This window comes from Equus quagga, chromosome 16 (genome assembly GCF_021613505.1).
Source record: "Equus quagga isolate Etosha38 chromosome 16, UCLA_HA_Equagga_1.0, whole genome shotgun sequence".
NCBI classification, from domain to species: Eukaryota; Metazoa; Chordata; class Mammalia; order Perissodactyla; family Equidae; genus Equus; species Equus quagga.
The window spans coordinates 9,200,114-9,208,430 of NC_060282.1; the positions used below are offsets into that span (position 1 = coordinate 9,200,114).

General features: G+C 43.5%; 1 long non-coding RNA gene across 1 annotated transcript in view; it reads left to right on the forward strand.

Annotated features, from left to right (window-relative positions):
- Window positions 1–4,680, forward strand: part of LOC124228274 (uncharacterized) — a 34,589-nt gene extending 29,909 nt beyond the window's left edge. The window contains exon 5 of the long non-coding RNA XR_006885679.1: window positions 4,349–4,680. This is a non-coding gene — a long non-coding RNA (uncharacterized LOC124228274). The remainder of the gene's footprint in view (window positions 1–4,348) is intronic.
- The last annotated feature ends 3,637 nt before the right edge of the window (window positions 4,681–8,317 follow it).

The window sequence follows — 8,317 nt, forward strand, 5'->3', positions numbered from 1 at the left end:
CCACTTAATTTTGTTGCTCAAATTCTTCCAGCTTTGTTATTGGGAGCTCTTTCAGTGGGTGCCTCTGCTCCTGTGACGGTCCCCATCAGTGGGAGTTGTTACTTTGTTTGGTTTTGACCATCCTGGTTCCCTCTTTCCATCCTTCCTCCTTTTCCTCACTCTCTCCCTTCCCCTCTCCTTCCCTCCCTCCTTTCCTTCCCTCCTTCCTTCCCTCTTTTCTTCTTTCTTTCCTTCCTTGTTTTCAACACAACTTTGTTAACTTAGGTTAAGATGCCTGAGATGCATAAGCAAGGCCCTGCCTTCAGTGGTCCCAGATGAGGAGAGAGACAACAGATGCACAAATTCAATACAAGGTCGTAAATTACATAGACAGGAAAACAGGAGCCCCATGAAGGAACACCTACATGGCAGGCAGCGCTATGCAGCTAGATAGGCCCTGGTCAAAGAAGGAGTCTGGGTAAGCTGAGTTTAAGGCAGTGGGCCAGACGGTAAGCAGTGACAGAGTTCCAGGCAGAAACAGATGTCTGTGCAAAGAAGCCAAGGTGACAGCCATCCTGGTGCTTTGGAGACACGGTAAGTAGCAGCTAGTAGCTGGAAAATAAACTACCAAGAAGGATAGTGTATTAGTCAGAGTTCTGCAGAGAAACAGAACCAATAGGATGGGTATGTCCGTGTGTGTATATGATATACATTGGTAAGTCCAAAACCTTCAGGGTACGCTGGCAGCCTGGAGACCCAGGGAAGAGTTGCTGTTGCAGTTTGAGTCTAAAGGCAGCCTGCCAGCAGGATTCCTCCTTCCTTGGGGAAGGTCTATGTTTTTCTATTAAGACCTTCAACTGATTGGACAAGGCCCACCTACATTATGGAGGGTCAACTGCTTTACTCAAAGTCTATTGATTTAAATATTAATCTCATCTGAAAACAACCTTCATGGAAACATCTAGAATAAAGTTTGACCAAATATCTTGGTCCCATGGCATAACTAAGCTGACACATAAAATTAACCATCACAGATAGGAAGAGGGGAGGTAGGCTAGCAGAAGCGGGATTAGAGGCCCTGGGTCAGTGTTACCTCAATGGGCACGGAAGTCCTCCTGGGCAGAAGTCGGGAGGCAACTGGTCTGCGGTATTCTGGACTCTGGAAGCAGTATTGACGGCGGGCCAGCCGGAGCTCTATGGGGCCGAGCATGGGAGCAGGAACGGGGCTCCGATTCACAGTCGCTCTGTGACCTTGACAAGAGGTCGTCTCACCTCTCTGGGCCAGTATTTACAAATCGTGAAGGCAAACAGGTTGGAGCGGGTAAAATCTTGGTGGGGGAGAGACCTAACTTTATTTTCAACAACAGACTAAATGCCGTGCACTATGGTAGCAAATTGATACTCATTCATTCATTAAAAGCATCAGTGGTGGGCCAGGCACTGAGAAACGTGATTGGTATTCGGTAACTCATTCGACAGATTATTTATCGAGCACCTTCCACGTGCGGATCTCTACTAATTTGTGGACCCCTCACAAAGGGAGGTGGCATTATACCCATTGCACGGATGAAGAAACTGAGGCTCGGAGACCTTAAGCAACTTCCTCAAGGCCCACCTGCTAAGTGGAGGGCTCAGACCTGAGCCCGGACCAGCCTTGTTTCAGGGCTCATTCCCCCATAACTCAGGATCACTCCCCCACCTTCTTTAACCCTGATCTCTTTCTCGCATGGGCTAGGGTATCTGACAGAAGCCCTCAGCACAGGAGCCAGATCCTGGGGAAGCTCTTGCTAGGGCCTGGTGCTGTCACTTCTGGTGATAAATTTCTCTATGATCTCTGGCTCCAGCTCCTGATCGAGTTATCAGGGACCATTCATTTTACATCCTTTCCCAACCTGCCTGCTGACTGATGTCTTGGGCTGATCACGCAGAAATCAGTTGTGCCAGGATGGACCTTGGCCTGCCAAACCTCTGCTCACGGGCCGCAGACAGGAGCCCGGCCTCTCCAGGGAGCGCTGCCTCAGCAAAGCCATCCGTGGGCACAAAGCAATTGCTCTGGACATAGGGGATGCAGGATGTGGTGAACGAGGAGGGCCGCAAGCTTTGGGAAAAGCGCACTAAGCCTGATGTTATGGCTAAGGGCAGCACAGGGCAGAGGGGAGAACACTGCAACCAGAATCCAAAGGAACAGGGGTGGATCCAGAGAGTTATTGAGCAAGGACTGTATGCCCAGCAGCGTGCCAGATAGAGAGGGAGGTTGGAAGCGGGCCCCGCCCTCAAGGAGCCCGCTGCGTCCTGCAGGGCCTGCAGAGTTAGATGCAGTGGCAAATAACAGCCACCCACGAAATGGAACAGGCTTTCAGAGAACAGTGCAATTGTGCAGGGCGCTCCCCGGCACTCTGCTCTGAATCTCCTTCCCGTGCAAGCCAGAACGGAGTTCCCATCCTCACTGTGGGCAGTAGGTAATGACTATGACAAAAAAACACCCACTACGCTAATAAAATGTAATGCTCAAATCAGGCAATAAAATTGCCAATTCATACGCAGTTTTATATCTCCCTGTATAATAAAAGGGATCACATTCCCCTAAAAAGAATTTCTGAGGTCCGTGTGCAAAGTCCTTCCCTAGCTAGTCCCTTGATTTCACAGGGGCCCATCCAGGGGAGGGCAGAGAGGGAGGAATCTTGGTCTGAGTTTCTGCTTCTTTGTGGCACGATGCAGCTTAATGGTTTAGGTCTGAGGTGACGTTACCCCGTCTCGTCCCGTGTCTCATCTGGGGAAGTGTGCAGGAGCAGTTGGATTTATTCCTTCTCCCTCTCCTTGTCCTCTACCTACTACAGGTTCCGTGTCTCAGTTCTCCTCTCAGTGCATAAGGGCTGCCATATGAGTGCCCTAGGTGTGTGTGTGCAAACAGATTGGACGGTGTCTTTGTTCCTCCTCAAAAACTGTGCTTAGGTCTTTGGTGATGTCTACGGACAGGCTGCCCCGTTGTCCTTTCTCCCCCGCAAAATACTGAGAGCCCAGACCCCACGAGGCCCTCACTCTGGACCTCCAGCTACAGAAAAGAGAATGTAAGACGTCGGGATTAAAGTGGGAACGTGGTCAAGGCACGGGATTTCCAGGGCAATGTCATTTTCTGATGTTTTCATGCAAGAAAACTAGTAAAATGTGTACCTGTATTAGCAAACAGAGAATACAGTTATTAATAAACATGCAGGCAATTCACATAGACATTTAAAACAATCTTCAAACAACCCCAAAGTTATGTTAAAAGAGTAAAAGTTAAGGGGAGAGTGGGAAGAATGTTTTCTGAGATTTGTTTTTGAAAATGAATCCTGGGTAAATGTGAAATAGAGAAAGTAAACGGTTACAGGTACTTATTTTTATTTTTCTATTTTTTGAGGAAGATTAGCCCTGAGCTAACTGCTACCAATCCTCCTCTTTTTTCTGAGGAAGACTGGCCCTGAGCTAACATCCATGCCCACCTTCCTCTACTTTATATGTGGGACGCCTGCCACCGCATGGCTTGAGAAGCGGTGCTATGTCCACACCCAGGATCTGAACTGGTGAACCCTGGGGCTGCCGAAACGGTGTGCTCGAACTTAGCTGCTATGCCCCTGGGCTGGCCCCATCAGGTACTTATTTTTGCCCGGAGTAGGAGGTTCAGTGGATACTGTGGAGAAGTGTTCCCATCTTCTTGTTGGATGAGCAGGAGTTTCAGGTGGGCAAGAAGGTAGTGGAGAAAATTCTGAGAAGGATTTCCCCTAAATTCAACTTTCGGCATGCTGAGAATCAGGAGTGGTTTTGACATCAGGAGGGTACCTGATCTGGACACACAGGTATTCTTCGTGAGTGGCGAAGTTCCCTTTTGTGAAGGCATTGCCTTTGTCGCTTGAGTACCTGTGATCATTGGAGTTCCAGCTCTGCCAAGGAACTGTGATGCGACTTTGAAGAAGTCACTTTCGCTGGCTGGCCCTAAGTGTCCTTGACCATCAAATGAAGCCATGAAGCCCCTGGTCTCTGGTGTGCCTTCCAGCCTGGTGCAAATCCAACATGTCTCCTGAGCGTAACCTTGAATCTTAAACAAAGTGCAGGACCTGCCACAGCAGAGGGAAGCAGAGTCCTGAGAACGCCCACAGAAAAATGGCTGTTTAATTTCAGAAAGTGACAAAGTATAGCATGAGGGACTTAGGTTAGCTACAAAGAGCAACTCAGTGGCAGCTTAGGCCCTAAAACATCTTTCAAAGTAGGCGACACTACTTGTGAATTTTGTCTTTGCTGTGAAACTGAAGTAGTCATGTATCCCAGAGCAAGCTCTCTAGAAAAATATTCAATAATCATACAGAAACCTTTTTATTGTTGTTGTTGACAGGAAATCATAAAATATGGAATGAACACCAGTGTTAGCTGGTAAAAAGCTACAATCGGGAAGGCAAGGAAGACAACCTCACCTGATGACTTTGGGCGAACTTCTGAACCTTGTTGACCATTGACTCCTCTGTGTCAAAGGGAAGAGCTGGATTCAGAGATCTCTACAGCTCCTTCCTTCACTATCCAGCTATAAATGCCCCTTTGAAATTACTTTGGAGGAAGGAGAATTCATTTCATGTCATGCTTTCATGGCTTTATGCATTCATTCCACTGTCCTTTCCTTTAACAAATATTTATGCATGTGCCACATCCTGTGTAAACCATGAAAGATAAATAAATGTGTAAGACAAAGCTGCTGTGCTCAAGATTATCCAGAGTGGAGGAATTGTTTTTTGATTCTAGATATTTCTCTTTCTAAATCACTCTTCTTAATATACAGGTGCAGCTTCAGAACATTGTGATAATTCCAAAGTTTTGCTTACTTTTAGTGTTTTGTGCTGAAAAGAAAAACAAATAATAAAATCTTATAGACAGAAGGGTTTTTTTTAACAATATCCATTCCTTTCTAATATCCATATGATGTTTGAAGCACCTCGCCAATAGCATCTCCCTTGGCAGAGACCTCACCTTTGCAGGTATACCCCCTAAAATGGAGACCACACTGCCTGGTGTGGTCCATTTTCTCACTAGGCAGTTCTGACGATCACAGAGCTGTAATTTTACCCACTGAAGTCTTTCTTCACTTTCCATTTACCCAACAATTCCTGCTCAGCTTCATCAGGGCCACACAGAACAGGCTTAATCAGCAACCCACATATATGTGGTAGTTGTTTGGAAATTCTCACTTTTGACCCTGGGAAAGTGACTTTGCCTCTTTGGCCTCACAGTTTTCTCATCTATAAGTTAGAGATAATATGGTCTTCTCTTCTTCATAAGATAACTAGGAGGATCAAATGATATTTGCTTTGCAAAGGTGCAATGTCAATTTCTATTAGGTGATATACATATAACAAGTAATATTAATAATAATAAGTCTACTAGCATTAGTAGGGATAATACTCATAAATTGCTGGTAATATTAATAGCAGCACACCATGTACACTCCAGAAAATTTAAATAGTATAATTGTTAAAAGAATCATGTGCACCATGACCAAGTGGAATTTATTCCTAGAATGCAAGGATGGTTCAACATAAGAAAATGAATCAATGTAATACATTGTACTAACAGAACAACGGGGAAAAACCCATGTGAACACCACCATGCAAAAAGAAAAAAGCACTTGATAAAATTCAACACCCCTTCCTGAAAAAAGACACTCACCAGGAATAGAAGGAAGCCACCTCAACATAATAACTGGCATCTATGAAAAGCCCACTGCTAACATCATACTCAATGATGAAAGATTACAAGCTTTTTCTCTAAGACCAGGAACAAGATAAGGATGCTTTTGCCACTTCTATTCAATGTAGTACTGGAAGTCCTAGCCAGAGAAATTGGACATGAAAAAGAAATAGAAAGCATCCAATTTGGAAAAGGAAAAGTGAAGTGATCCCTGTTCATAGATAACATGACCTTATATGTAAAAAACCCAAAATATTCCATAAAAGAACATTTTAAACTAATAAATAAATTCATCAAAGTTGTAGGATACAAAATCATTGCACAAAAATCAGTTGCATTTCTTTCTTTTTTCTTTTATGAGGGAGATTACCTCTGAGCTAACTACTGCCAGTCCTCTTCTTTTTGCTGAGGAAGCCTGGCCCTGAGCTAACATCCATGCCCATCTTCCTCTACTTTATATGTGGGATGCCTACCCACAGCATGGCATGCCAAGTGGTGCCATGTCCACACCTGGTATCCGAACCAGCGAACTCCGGGCTGCTGAGAAGTGCAGCGTGAGCACTTAACCACTCCGCCACCAGGCTGGCCCAAGTTGCATTTCTATATACTAACAATTAACAATCCAAAAGGAAAATTAAGAAAGCAATGCCATTAACAATAGCATCATAAAGAACAAAATACTTAGTAACAAAATTTCACCAGGGAGGTAAAAGACTTATACACTGAAAACGATAAAGTACTGCTGAAAGAAACCTAAGAAGACACAAATAAGTGGAAAGACATCTAGTGTTCGTAGACGGAAAGATTAATATTGTTAAGATGTCAATACTACTCAAAGCGATCTATAGTTTCAACGCAATCCCTATCAAAATCCCAATGGCAGTTTTGCAGAAATAGAAAAATCCACCCTAAAATTCATATGGAAACTTAAGGCACCCTGAATACCAACAAATCTTGGGGGAAAAAAAAATGGAGTTGAAGGTCACACACTTCCTGATTTCAAAACTTACTACAAAACTACAGTAATCAAAAGAGTGTTGTACTGGCATAAAGATAGCATATATGCCAATGGAATAGAATAGAGCTGAGAAATAAGCCCTCACATATATGGCTAGACAATCTTTGACAATGGTCTCTAGACCATTCGATGACAAAAGGAATCATCTTCAACAAATGATATTGGGAAAACCAGATATCCACACGCGAAAGAATGAAATTGGACCCTTGCCTACACTATAAACACAAATTAACTCAAAATGGATTGAAGACTTAAACACAAGACCTACAACTATAAAACTTCTAGAAAAACTGCTAGAAAAACTCCTAAAACTATAAAACTCCCAGGGAAAAACTTCATGACATTGGATTTAGCAAGGATTTCTCTTATATAACACTAAAGGCACAAGCAGCAAAAGTGAAAATAAACAAATTGGACTACATCACAGTTAAAAACTTCTGTGCATCAAAGGACACAATCAAGAGTGAAAAAGTAACCCATGTAATGGGGGGAAATATTCACAAATCATGTATCTTGTAAAGGATTAATATCTAGAATACACAAAGAATACCTACAACTTAGCAACCAAAAAACCCCAAAAACTCAATTGAAAAATGGGGAAAGGACTTGAATAGGCATTTCTCCAAAGAAGATACACCAATGGTGGACAAGCAAATGAAAAGATGCTCAATATCACTAATCGTTAGGGAAGTGCAAATCAAAACCACTGTTTTAGTCAGCTCAGGCTTCCACAACAAAATACCATAGATTGGATGGCTTAAACCACAAAAACTTATTTTCTCACAGTTCTGGAGGCCCGAAGTCCAAGATCAAGGTACCAGCAGGGTTAATTTCTAGTGAGAGCTCTCTTGCTGGCTTATAGACAGCTGCCTTCTTACTCTGTTCTCACATGGCAGAGAGAGAGAAGTAGAGAGGTAGACTGAGGGAGAGGGAAAGGGTACATGCTCTCCTGTCTCTTCTTCCAGGGACACTAACCCCATCATAAGTTTCCTCCCCCACCCCGACCTCATCTAAGCCTGTATCCCAAAGCCTTGTCTCCAAATATCATCACACGGGAAGTTAAGGCTCCAACATGAGTTTGTTGAAAGGGAGACACAATTCAGACCATAGTAACCACAATGAGATATCACTTCACAGCCATTAGGATGGCTACTATCAAAAAAACAGAAAATAATAAGTGTTGACAAGGATGCGAAGTTGAAACGCTCATGCACCGTTGGTGGGAATGCAAAGTGGTGCAGTCACTATGGAGAACTATAGTGGTTCCTCAAAAAATTATAGTATGGTGGTTCCTCAAAAAATTAAAAAAGAGAACTACCATATAGTCCAGCATTTCCCCTTCTGGGGATATATCCAAAGAATTGAATCAGTGAATTGAACTGATATTTGTACACTCATGCTCATAGCAGCCTTATTCACAACAGCCAAGAGGTGGAAGCAACCCAAGTATTCAAAAACGGATCAAAGGAAAAACAAAATGTGGTATACACATATAATGGAATATTATTCAGCCTTGAAAAGGTAGGAAATTCTGACACATGCTACAACATGGATGAACCTTGAGGACACCATGGTAAGTGAAATAAGGCAGACACAAAAAGACAAATT